Source organism: Anas platyrhynchos, chromosome 3 (genome assembly GCF_047663525.1).
Source record: "Anas platyrhynchos isolate ZD024472 breed Pekin duck chromosome 3, IASCAAS_PekinDuck_T2T, whole genome shotgun sequence".
In the NCBI taxonomy this organism is placed as follows: Eukaryota; Metazoa; Chordata; class Aves; order Anseriformes; family Anatidae; genus Anas; species Anas platyrhynchos.
Window position 1 is genome coordinate 12,651,246 of NC_092589.1, and position 12,655 is coordinate 12,663,900.

Below are 12,655 nucleotides of genomic sequence, written 5' to 3' on the forward strand. Positions count from 1 at the left end.
TGAAGTTACCTCTCATTAGCTGAGCCACAGCAGTGGTACGAGACAAGACAACACAGCTTTGGTGCCTTGCACTGGAGGCCAAACTAAGGCAGCAGCATCACGTTGCAGCCCAGGAAGCCTCCGTGCATGTGTATGTACAATTACAACGGCTCCGCTGACTGATAACTTGTTAAATTGACATAACTCAACTCCGTGTCAGGGTCCTAAGACTAATGAAACATGTAAAGTATGGCAGAAGTAAACAGCAGCTTTCCAGGAAATCCTTAATTTGCATTCTAATTAAAGCAGTGTGGGGCAGAAGTCATAAATAAAGGATTCAATCACAGCTCACTGCGTAATAGGCAGACTGGTTTTACACACCTGATCTGACAGCCAAGTACTAATGTGGGGTTATGGAAGATGCCAGCCCCAAACAAGCTATTCACGTCTGCAAGTGACAAAGAGCCACATCGCCAAAAAAGGTTTTCGTGAAGTAATTTGTCTTTTACAAACTTTTCTTCCCTGGGAATATATCACATCTCTTTTAGGTTATGAAGAAAATTTGATCTAGAGGAGTCCTTGCAGGTGTGGGAGGCAGAATTTGAACACTACGCCTTCAGGCTTTTTACTCCTACTGCACAGAGCATCTAGCCTGCAGCAGGCTTCCCCCGCATGCATCAGGCAGATTTTGGGGACTCCTGGTTTGCACTCACCTGCTGCATCACGATTATCACATCAGCCATTCCCTCCTAGGGACCACATTACGCAGTTAATGCCGACGGGTAGGCTCCAAACACAACAGGGCAGCAGAAAAGGAGGCTGGTTGCATTCATTCACAATAAATTCATCTACATAAAACCACTCCAAAATTCAATTTTGATGGCTTTTCTATGTGGGATAGTACATATGCTTTATGTTATTTTGGGAACACTTTTGGTAAGCCCTCTGTTAAATTTATTAAATATAATCAAGTCAAGAAAAGAACAAGCAATTAAGTTGCTTGCTTTCTAATTAAAAATAAACATAATTATTTAAAATATCCTGCTCTTCCCCTTGCTGAAAGTACAGTAGAAAAACTACACTACATAAGTGATGAAACATTATTGCAAACCAAGCTGATCTAATGAAAGTGGAGAGTAAACATAGGTACCAGAACAAAAGTAAAGCCTATCATGGCTTTTAACCACTTCACCACACTTGCTTCACGTTTCCCCTCTAACCTACCACAAGCAGCAAATCTTTCCACGATCCTCTCAGCTCTTTCATTTTTGTGAAACATGCTTCTTTAGGGGATATTTGTTTTTTTGCAACCATAGCAATAAAATATATTATTGGCAGCAGTCTTGGGATTATAAATAGGTATCAGTCTTTGTTTAAATTCAATAAGCCAGGACAAAATCACTGAGGTTTCCACACACATGACTTTCATTAGTAGTGATGTACAACTAAAATACATCAGGCTCATGCCCTTTATTGTTCTTATTTTTATTTTTTTTGGTGTTGTTCCTTCGCGTATTTAGAAGGCTTGGAAGTTTTGGGGGTGTTTCGGAAAGGTCCCAGGGGAAAAGCCCTGATGACTCTGGAACAGGCCAAGCCACTCACACCAGGATGGGAACTACCAATCTGCTTGGAAAAACAGAAGTGTTTGGTTTCGAGGTTTTTGCTCGTTTCTATATTGTTGAATTGTTTAAGATGTGTTAGTCTGGTAAATACTCATTTAACTCCAAGTGCTAATCAACAATGTGAGGGAAGCAAGCCTATTCTGAACATTTAACATACCTCTGCAGACAGCTGCATCCAGCAGACTGCAACGGGCTGCCCAGGTGCCCGCCGTCCCTCACAAGGATACTAGAGGCCAGAGCCCACATTCCTTGTATTTCGAAGTCAGATGTGAAGAGCTGAAAATACTTGTGAAAAACAAGTGCAAGCTATTTTAGTCAAACACATCAAGGATTTTCCCTATAATTTGTATAAACGATCTTTATGCAAGACTCAAGAGGTTTTATTTAAGGCTTGCAAGCATGCTGCGTTAAGAACAAAGACAGTAAAACAACCCAGAACAGATAGGATAAATGAAGGTCCCCAACACCTCCCTCCTGTGATTCGAGGAGATAACTGTAGCTTGGAACAAGCTGGCAGCCGCAGCAGTTTAGGCTGGGGATGGGGTTTAGCCGAGCCCCGCGCCACCCCGCTGCAAGTGATGCTGTGCCTCGTCCGCGGGGAAGGGCAGGCGGAGGGCGGCCCACAGCTCCTCCACCAGCAGGACACAGCAGCAGCCTGCTCTGGGACATGAGGAACATCATCCCGATTACTTTTAAATAACTCCCTCCCGGGGTTTGCCTGAGAGTACACGGACAATGCGAGGATGTGCTCAGCGCTGAGCTCTGGCAGCCGCAGCTGGCGGCTGCGTCCAGCCGTGGCAGCGCTTTGTAGCAGAGGCCAGGCCTGCGACTGCTTACAAGGAGCCCCGGGGCGATCCGTGTGGGCTGTCTGTCCCCTGTGGCCTCCACGGACAGACAAACCACCACCAGGGTTAGCAGACCGCAAATGGTTAACCAGCCCCAGCCAGCTCAGGCAGGGTCCCGGGGCATATTGCGGAGGAGCAGAGTGCTGGTAAGAGGGGAGCCAACATGATTTGCAGTTTGGGAGCCATTTCGTGCCACCCTCAGACAAATCTCTTGTAGAAGCCAGCAGGACGCTCCTCTGGTTACGGGCTGCAGCGGGGTTTGGCTCCGGCTCCGAAGAAAAGGGATTCATAGGGGAAGCTTCTGGTAGCAGCATGTACACAAGGGAAGTTGGGCACAGCAGCATTTTTCTTTCAAAATCTCCCTGCTCCTGAAAGGCCACCCATGGGACGCGGCCATCTCTGGTGTAGCTATTGTTTTCGGTGGATGCGTGCCACGTATTAACAGCCGGGGTGGAGCAGGGGGAGCTCCCAGGCCTCGCGCACAGAAGACGAAGACTGCCCTCTGCCTTTCTGTCTTCAGAGGCCACTCGTCGCTCAAACGAGGTGAAAAGCAGAGCCTGCCAAGGGCACAAGATTACAGCTCCAGCCTTACCGTCCTAAAACAGGTTCCAGCAGCACCCCGGCTAATTCCTGCAGCCAGCACTCCAGCAACAGAAGGAGCTTTCGTGGAAGAGCTTCTTCATCACGGCCAGGACGCACAGGGCATGAAGTGAATGGTGTCTGGAGCAGCTGGGGAATGCCTCCAGCTGAGGACGGGGGCAGAGCAGAGCTCGCTCCCCTTGCTTGGCACAGCAGCCGTGATGGGACCAGCTCCAGCTCCTTGGAAAGGGGACAGATCTCTCCCGAGTCCCCAGGGCTTGAGAGCCCTGCTTCTCAGAGGGTTTTAAGCAGGACAGCTCGTTTCCTTCACATCCTTCCACTTTCGTTTCCCCCTTGGCTCTCCTTCAGGGCGAGGTGAGTATTCCCATGGAAGAGGGCTGAGATGTAGCAGCAGCGGAGTTCCTGAACACACAAGGCTTCAGTGATGCGCCTTGTTTTGTACAAATATAAAACACACACACGGGTTATAAATCAAGGGCCCAGATACGGGAGGCTCGTCCCTGGAAAGGTGTCAGGGCACATGCATTTGGACGGCTGCTGCCCTCAGGCTGCCTGAAGCGAGTTTTGACCCAGGATATTAATACAGCTTATTGGATACAGAGCTAACCGGGCTGGAGCTCAGAGGTCTGCTTATATTACACGAGCGCGGGCCTTTGGGAGATTAACACCTAGAGAAAATGCATCTGTATTTGTTTGGGGGGCGAGGCCACAGTTCAAATTCTTAGGTTATCACCCAAACTAGACAAGATAGATAATCAATGCCCCGTGATAGCAAGTCCTGAGGAAGTGATCTAGTTTTGTTCTGCGGGATCATTATTCAGCATATAACTCTTTCTGTGTTCATTTATATTTAAAGTCAGATCAGGCATTTATTTTCCTGAGACTTTTATGAATTCATACCTATATTTTCATCTCTCATCATAAAGCAAAACTGCCTGGATTATGTCAGTTCTGTGCTTTTTTTGCAGCAACATAAAAATATATTATATTATTGCAAAACACTATGTCACAGAAATCATATAGATGTCAGGCTAAAAAGAATCTTAAGAGGGCATCCAGCCTATCTTCCTACCCAGAAGCGGGATCAAGTTTACTTCCAGCCATGACAGATGCCCGTCAAACTTCTTCAAACCTTCAGAGGAGAGTCCATGGCATCCCTAGGTAACCTGCTCCAGTGCTGAACACTCCTGTTTAGACAGACATTGTTTAAACAACCAAGAGCCTTATTTTGCTGCCAGCAGAGCCAACCTCCAAATCTATTTTCACATCTTTAATCCACATCTTAGGTAAGTCCAACCCTTTGAAAACATCGATGGCTGGACGTAAATCCACCGATACTCTGCACCTTTAGAAAGTAAATTAAAGATGGAGCCGTGATGACTATCAGGGTAGATAGCAGCTAGCAGAGATCAGGGTCAGCAGCACTGCTGAGAGGTAGGCGGGTGACACTTCTCATTAAGCCTGAGCAAGAAAGAACACCGATCTGCTAAACCTTGAGCGCAGTTTGTTTTTTACAGAGCCTTCTATTAAACATGTAAAAATACAGTATTTCCTATCCCACACTCAATGGACATCCCAAGTGATAGATCTGTCTCCTTTTTCTAACAACATCTGCCTACTAGAAGACTTACGCCTTCCCTCAGACATCTTTTCTAGATAAACACGCACAAATCTTTCCATCTTTCAGCACAGAATATATTTCCTAAATCTCGAAGCGCTGGGGTTGTTTTCCTGGAAGATAGCCACTTTTTCTGCATCACTTTTCAGAAGTCCAAAACCAGACCTGAAAATCCAGCTTCCGACTTCTTGGCACTGAACAGAGACATCTTGCACACACCGCTCCTGCTCGCACACTGCATGCTTAGAGTTGCTCTTTTAATGCCATTATTGTATTATTTTTTTATTTGTGCTCTACTCACCAGGATCTACAACTCCCATTTTCTCTCCTGCTGCCATCTCTGCATATTTACAGATTATTGTATGCATGCTACCTTGCAGGTTAATAATCTGAGTGTCACCATGCTGGTTATGTTTGTTTGTTGTTGTTGTTTTTTTTCACCAACATCTCATGTTCTTTCTTGTTTTTAATCCTGTTTTCCAAAGAACTTCTGTAGCCTCTCAGCATCCCACCATCCTTACGTTTTTTAGTAATAAAAATATCAACTAGAACTAGACCCACAGTTAACCTCACTCTGAAAGCAAAAGGAAATACACATTTTAGCAGGGTGCTTAGCAGAGCGCCACTAACTACTTTCTCAGTGCAGGATTTTAAAGAGTTTGGCCATCCCCTGTTACTCAGGCCAAATTCTTGCAGTTTCCATATGAGCCACAGTGTCAAAAGCCTAGCTTAAGACAAGATGCATCGCATTCACCACTTTCTCCTTATCCACACTAAGCCACTTTCCCTGTGAAGAAAGAAAATTAGATTGGCTTAACATGATTTGTTCTTGACAAATGTGTGTTGACTCTTTTTTATCACCTTATTATCTGGATGGTGCTTACACACGGATTGCTTAATAATTTGTTCTAGTATCTTTCCAAATATCAAGGTTAGACCGACTCGGACGTAATTCCCAAGACCCTCCCCTTCCCCCTTTTTAAAGGATAGATGCTACAATCTGCTCGCAATCTAGCACAGAAAAAGCAGCGTGCCTTGAAGAAAAGTGAGAATTTGTGTACATCGCAATACCTACATTCAGAAATTTAGGCAAGAAACATTTAACTGTTTTCTAGGAAGCGTAGGCCAAAACGGTAAGTTGAATTTATCTTCTGCATTATCTTAGGATGAGACAAAAATAAGCAAAGTCTAGGGTACATGACCAGAAATGAATGTTATATAAACAGCATCATTCATTGTCACAGAAATATGATCGCTGTTATGTAACCTCTCCCAGCCTCCTGCCAGTGGATGATTATTTCCTACAGAGTATTTTCCACTGCTTTGCTCAACAGAGATTTAAGCAAATCAGTAAATAGCTTCCCCCTGCTTCCATTGGGAAGCCGTTGCGTGGCTATATAGCTATCAGGTTGGCCTTACTGAAAACAATAACGTAATGCTGGGTCACGTATTTAATAGCAGCTAATTAGGACAAGTAGGTAGCAGTAACACTACCCCTCCTCTCTTTCTTTCCTTCGGACAACTCCTTCCATCCACAGGTACTACACCTACCTATTCTTCTATTGTTTCTCCTCTGGTTTCTGAATAGCTTGTACTTTGTGTTTCCATTGTAGGCAAGCACACATTAGTATGGGCAGAGGTAACTGGCAAGGCCAGGAATGCCTGACCTTGTATTTTCTGTGTCCTTACACCCAGTCACTCCCATCCTCCTGCTGCCCTCTACCACAGTTACTAGCAGAGGGATAGGTCAAAGAGGCGGCCTTGCAAAAAGGAAGGAGAGCAAGAACACCGTTATATCTAGCTGTGCTGTAATGCCACTGCAGCAGGATGATTTCTTCTTAGCCACAAGGCTGCACTATATGGAGATCTCACCTGTTGACAAATCAAGCAGGATAGGTCTCGTGCAGAGAACAAACTTTTGAGGACCTTCTAAATGCATTGAAAATTTAAAACAATATTTAGGAAGGATTTTTTTTGGATCTAAGGGTAGACACAGGGAACATTTTCATGTGCTTATTTTAAATAGAGATTAAAGAATGCTCAAGCCTGCTTATTTTTAGCAGTTTGAAAAAAACCACTACCTCTTCATAAAATATTTTTGATTCAGAATAAACACAGCTAGAATGCTGCACGGTAACACTTTCAAATTTGTTCACTTAGCTATGAAGGAATGCAACTTCTGCCCTTACCATCACTGATGTTTATGACATAGACACACACGGAGAAATACACACATGCACACAAGCAACTGAACCCAACAAAGCTAAACCTAAACATTATCTAAATACTGTCTAGATGCTTTAGTAAACCTATACTGAAATTCCCAAATACAGACCTTGTCGGTGAAGGTTGAGACCTTGTTAATTCCAACCTGTCACTTCTCTACTTTTCTCCTGATTTACTAATTTAATCCGATCCAGTTTCATTCAAATAGTTCTGGTAAACTGATGTGTCTGGAGGAGAATAGACTCTCAAGCTGCTCACATGCCAGCAAATACTCCACTCCTACCACTATTCCAGCTATTTCAGATATGCTCTGCCCATTTCTATTTGCAACATGTTCAAAGAATCAGGGGTTTGCAACCAGCTGAGAATGCACCGAGTTCTCATCATCCCAATGGCTGCAGAAATTTATTTCTTTATACCAACCCTTGCATCTATTGAAATAAATTGGGATTCATTTTGATGTTGACTTCGGATACCCTGTAATCTGCTCTCCCATTCAGATAGTGGCTGGGAGTGCAGCATAGCTGCAGTATCATATGATAAACCCACAGCATGGATAAATGCTGTTTCCCATTCTCCATGCATTTAAATCAGAGGTAGTTGACCTGTTTAGGATATAATCTATTCAGCTAATAAAATCCAGCTGGCACGTAGTAAAACGTTTTAATCCATGATCCATGCATATACTTCTCTAGAAACAAAGATGATTACAGACTGTAGCATATAAAACTTGCCCTGAGCTAGAGAGCCAAAGCCCTTTAGCACAGAGACATTTCTGAATTGTGAACTTTATAAAACCCAACCCATAAGTTCTGCAGATGTAGCTTATTGCTGAGAAAAAGCTAAGATGTTAACTGCCAGTGTTAGCTCATATAAGCTGGTATTTGTAAGAAGTGAGCTGTATAACTTGTATTATTTTTCTCACCTTTCCTGTATAGTAAAACCAAGCTATTGTAAATTAAAGCTTTTTTTTTCTTCTTTTTTTTTTCTTCTGTGGATTGTTTTTGAAATTTAATGGATGTGGTTTTGTCCTCTGCCATTTCTAAAAACTGTACAAATCAAAGTGTATTTTGTAAAAGCATTTTACTACCTGTTTAATAACTTTTTAAAAGGTTCTACTATTGCGTCATGGGACTACATATATGGCAAGTCTTCTCCTTCACAGACAAACAAAGAACATACCCAAGTAATGCTTGGTAACATTAATGGCAGTTGCCCTCCTGAAATCCCCTGTGCATTGTAAGTAAAGATATCCAGAAAAGCTAGCTTGCTTGAAACCTGATTTAAAGGCTTCGGGTTTGGACACAGATCCATACAAGCTGTTTAGCAGCCGATTATCCAGACTGTATCAGTTTTCCTTAATTTTATATCTGCTTTTGACTATAATTTTCAGTTGTTTTTACCCAACAGTAGAAAGATATAGAACGCAGATCAAGATAATGCACAGAGGGATGCCTTAGACTGACCACTGACAGCTATTTCCTTCACCTGGCTGCAGACAGACACCACCCAATTCTGAGTATCCACGGTAGGACTTAGCCAGAGGCTTTTCCTTTTGGCATTTCATACTTTGGAGAAGCTTCTTTGCATGCTAATAAAGATGCCAGGAAGACCAGCTGCTCCTAAACAGTTTGCGGGGAAGCAGATATAATTAATTCACAAGTTGGAAGCACATTTGACAGAGAGAATTGTTTTGTTACCCCCAAACAATTGAGAAGCTCATATGTGAAATGTACATGCAAGTACATCTGCTCTCACTTAAATCCCATACATTTAGGCTGTCCTAACTGAAGACACTGTAGACAAGTCTCATAGCTAGCCATGAAGATGATTTGCAGAATAATCTAAATACTGCTGTGCAAGGAAAAGCTTGATCAATAGGCCCCATAAGTTAGGAGCTATGAACTCACGGCACTTTAATGGTTTGTCCAAGAACATTAAGATCAATCAATGTCTGCCCAGCCAGCCATGTTTACCAGGGCCTTGCTCTTCTTTGGGTCATCACAACCATGACTTCCACTAAACTCAACGCTCAAGACTCACAGCAGTAAGAACGTGATTATTTAAGCATTTTCTTCTTGCCTTTTTTTTTCCCCAACCATATTCACATAAACTTGTCACCCATTTGCATACATTTGAACAGTCTTCCTGACTATAAGGCATCTGCACTTTTATGTTCATTTCCCTGACATCTGGAGTGCTATAAATCCAATGCTTGCCTTAGTGTTGTTTTTTTCTTTTTGTCTCTCTCTTTCTCCCCCAAAAAAGTGTTGGCAGTAGTATGGATCAATCCAGCCACATTCAGATCCAAACTCGCTGGAGATTTCCAAGCCTGAATGACTCAAACTGGACCAAAAAGTTAGAGCGGCGGAAAAAATCCACCAGCACTGTCTCTGGAAGGAAAAAAGCAGCGTTACCATTCCATCACAACACGATTCAAAGGAAAATATTGACAAAGGAAGAAGTCAAGAGATTAGATACATGGCTAATGTTGCTTCAGAGCACTTGGGAAGAGCTATGACCTGTTCTCACCTACTTCTGCTACCTCCTTGCTGGCTTCAGCAGGTGTTGATACCGGTACCCAAGGGGAAACACATCTCAGGAGGGTCCAGGCTGAGGGATGGAGCACTGCTACAGCTTCCCTTCATCTTTCCCTTTGGACCACGAGACAGGTAAGAGATCACCCCACTGCTGAGTGTGGGATACTGGACACTGCACAGTGAGCGTGGAAGCTCTGTGTTTGTTTAACGGGCACGTTTAGAGTAGCCAAGCACCCAATAGGGCCAAACGAGAACTGCTCCGTAGATCTCCAAGGTATTGCAACACACAATGCAAATGTACAATTAAGTTTTGCAAATCTGGCCAGACACCAAAGGCTTTGAAGTTGGCTGAACACAAAGTTCCCTGATTCTTCCCCTGACTCTCAGCTTTCCCTGCAGACTGAAGCAAAAAGTACAGATAATACAAGGCTGCTCATTCTTCTGTTGCCCGAACACTGATCTATTTTTCTTGCTCCGCTGGGACGGATGAAATAAGAGAAATGAAAACAGGGCCAGTCTGGTGTCTGTTGAGGGATCATCTCTTACTAACCAAGAAATGGCAAAATCCTCCTAAAGGTTCTTTGGGGAATATTTATTTTGTCCCGTGCTTTTACTGTAATTGTGTTAATCCAGTAGATTTGCTAAGCAGTAAAGCGTTAACTGGCATGTCTGAGGAATGCTTATTGGGTAATGCGTCTGCATGGGAAGAAGACTGAAAACGTAGTTTACATAAGGGTGTGGACCATATGTGACAAAGAATACATTATGGTATATGTTTCCTTCATGGTAAAATATGATGAGGTAATGGGGAGCAGGGTTAAAAGCTGAAGAGCCTATATTTATGTGTCAAGTTCAAGAGGTCGTTTTAATTTCTAGAGCCGATCAATGATGACAAACTTCAGCTCTGCTTCTGTGCACGCTCCAGTAGCCTGGGAGGGGTAACTACCATGTGTCCATCCACCTACCGAGCGCTCCTGTGCTGGGCTGCTTCTGTTCCCTTAACCTGGCATTGGAAGTGGAAAACATCATGCCAGGCACTGCAGAAAAGGCAAGTGAAAAGGGAAAAGAGTGAAGTTAAATTGCGTGAACTGACAACAATGAAAAATCGGGGTGCTAGATCACACCTGCAGCCGTTTTGTGCATCACTCACCTTCAAGTCTTCCCTACACGTAGGCAACCTCTTATCCGACCCTACAAGCTGCGGGGTACATCAGGGGAGCGTTCCCAGTTTCCTTTTCTCTCCCTACCACGTTACGCTGCCCACAGCCTCCAGGATCACACAGGATCCCCAGAGCCCACAGCTTCTTTTCTTCTTCCTTCCCTTCTTTGCTGTTGTTGGCTGCTCTCACTGCTAGGGCTCAAGTCCTGTCAGCAGAAGCTTTGCAGCGGATGCACGGGGAACCTGCCTAACATGCTACGAACTGACACCGTTCCAGCAGTAGCCAGTGGTCTCACATAACGCAGTTATTTTTTCCAGGCCTGTTTTCTTCTTCCAGCTGAGCTCCCAAAAGGCAGCGATGCTTTAATAGACCCACACAGTGAAAAAAATAAAATAAAAATGAGCAACAACAGCATCCAAAAAGCTTTTGTTCGTTATTGCATCCAGCCCTTCTGGAGTGCTGAGACAAACTGGAGGGCGAGCTTGGCCAGGGCTTCCTGCCTGAAGTGCTGCTAGTGCCTGACAAAGGCTTCACATGTTGGAGCTGCCCTGCTTTCCACTGCGTTACCTGAGAGCTAACGAGGAAGGTGGTGGGCAAACAAGGGTAGCAAACGATGTGGGGTCTCAGACACTTGCCCCTTTCTCTCCCTTCCTTTGGCACAAGGACACCTGGCCATCTCTGCAGATGCCACATGCACAAGAGTTTTGTAAAGCATGGGGAAAGCCTGGGCAGCAGTAAGAGAGGACAAAATCCAGGGTTCAGGAACCACAGAATGACTTTTTTATTCTTGTTTTTTGAAACAACCTCAGAGGACCTTCCCTTCCAGCAGGATCAAAGGCTCTAGAAGCCTTTGCTGCTTCTGGAAAGCTCTGCTGAGAGGTTTTCAAATCCACATTGACCAGAAGCGCAATAAGCAATTTCCATCACCTGCAGAGCCCTGGCTTACAGTACAGCGAGCAGCCTGGGGCCAAGCCTGGTCCACACTAGATACAAGAAACAACCTGAGAAACTGCCAAGGTGAGAGCCTGCCTGATCCACAAGAAGTCTCACCAAATGCAAAGCCAATAATGGAGATGCCAAAGGTTTGCATGGGCACAGCTGTGCTGAAAGGCTGCCCGTTCTGTGGCTTCCTCCTTCTCACCATAAAAAAAACAAAGCTGCAAAAAACAATCCCTTAACACCTACAAGGCTCCATACACGCAGCTACCTACATGCAGCATGTACATCTGCCTCCCCTTCATCCCTTCCACCTCCCCAGGCTATGGGCACAGGGCCCCAGATGAGCAGTTTCAATTGCTTGAACAATGATCTTGGAAGTAAAATATTTCCCTCATCGCCACAAATCTTTATAAGTAGCGAAATAAACACCACAACATGCCTTCTTCCAACAGCTGGAAAATTATGGTCTGACTTAAATGACATCATTCTGTTTTCCTATGGAATTTCAGCGCTGGGAGATTTCAGGGAGGAACTGCATGGTGGCTCGAGTCGGGGTGCAAGACGGTGTTGCAGCAAAGCAGGCAAACCAGAAGAGGGTGAAGCTGTCTTAAATAGGCCAAACAAATGTTCCCAGAAAAAAAAAAAAAAAAGAAAAAAAAAAAAAAGGAAAGATTTCTTAAAAACCAATCAGACAGGCTGCTCTTTTGGCTCACAGTCATTCCTCAGTTCCAGCCTTCAGCAGCCCCGTCCCATCTCTAACCTATGACACGACGTTGCTTCTCGTCATCTCATATTGTTCTTCCCCTCTGTCTTACTAAGCCACTGAAACAAAGATATGGAAGACGTACCCCAGTGAGGAAATACCTCTGTCAGAGCAGCTATGCAATTCTGGCAGCTCTTCAAAGGATACAGCGCTGGATCTACACCCTTAATTATATGCTCAATTGTGGATGTCATCAGAAGGCGTGGGACCATACCGGGTGCACTGCAATCCCCTTCGTTGCATGGAGGCTTGATGGAAAAGAAAGGCTTGGTCCCAGCAAGATCCAGAGCCAAGTCCTGAAGCGTGACTCTAGAGCAGAAGACAGACTGCAAAACGTGAGGTGGTAACAGAGGCAGAAATTGC

General features: G+C 44.3%; 1 long non-coding RNA gene across 3 annotated transcripts in view; it reads right to left on the reverse strand.

Moving 5' to 3' along the window:
* The window catches only part of LOC106016655 (uncharacterized), a 273,558-nt gene that overhangs the window by 176,834 nt on the left and 84,069 nt on the right, over positions 1 to 12,655 (reverse strand). The window contains exon 4 of one of the 3 annotated variants that reach the window (XR_002401411.4): positions 1,960 to 3,476. The exons of the other annotated variants lie outside the window; for them this stretch is intronic. This is a non-coding gene — a long non-coding RNA (uncharacterized lncRNA). Of the gene's footprint in view, positions 1 to 1,959; positions 3,477 to 12,655 lie in introns of those variants that run through there. 3 annotated transcript variants of the gene reach the window in all.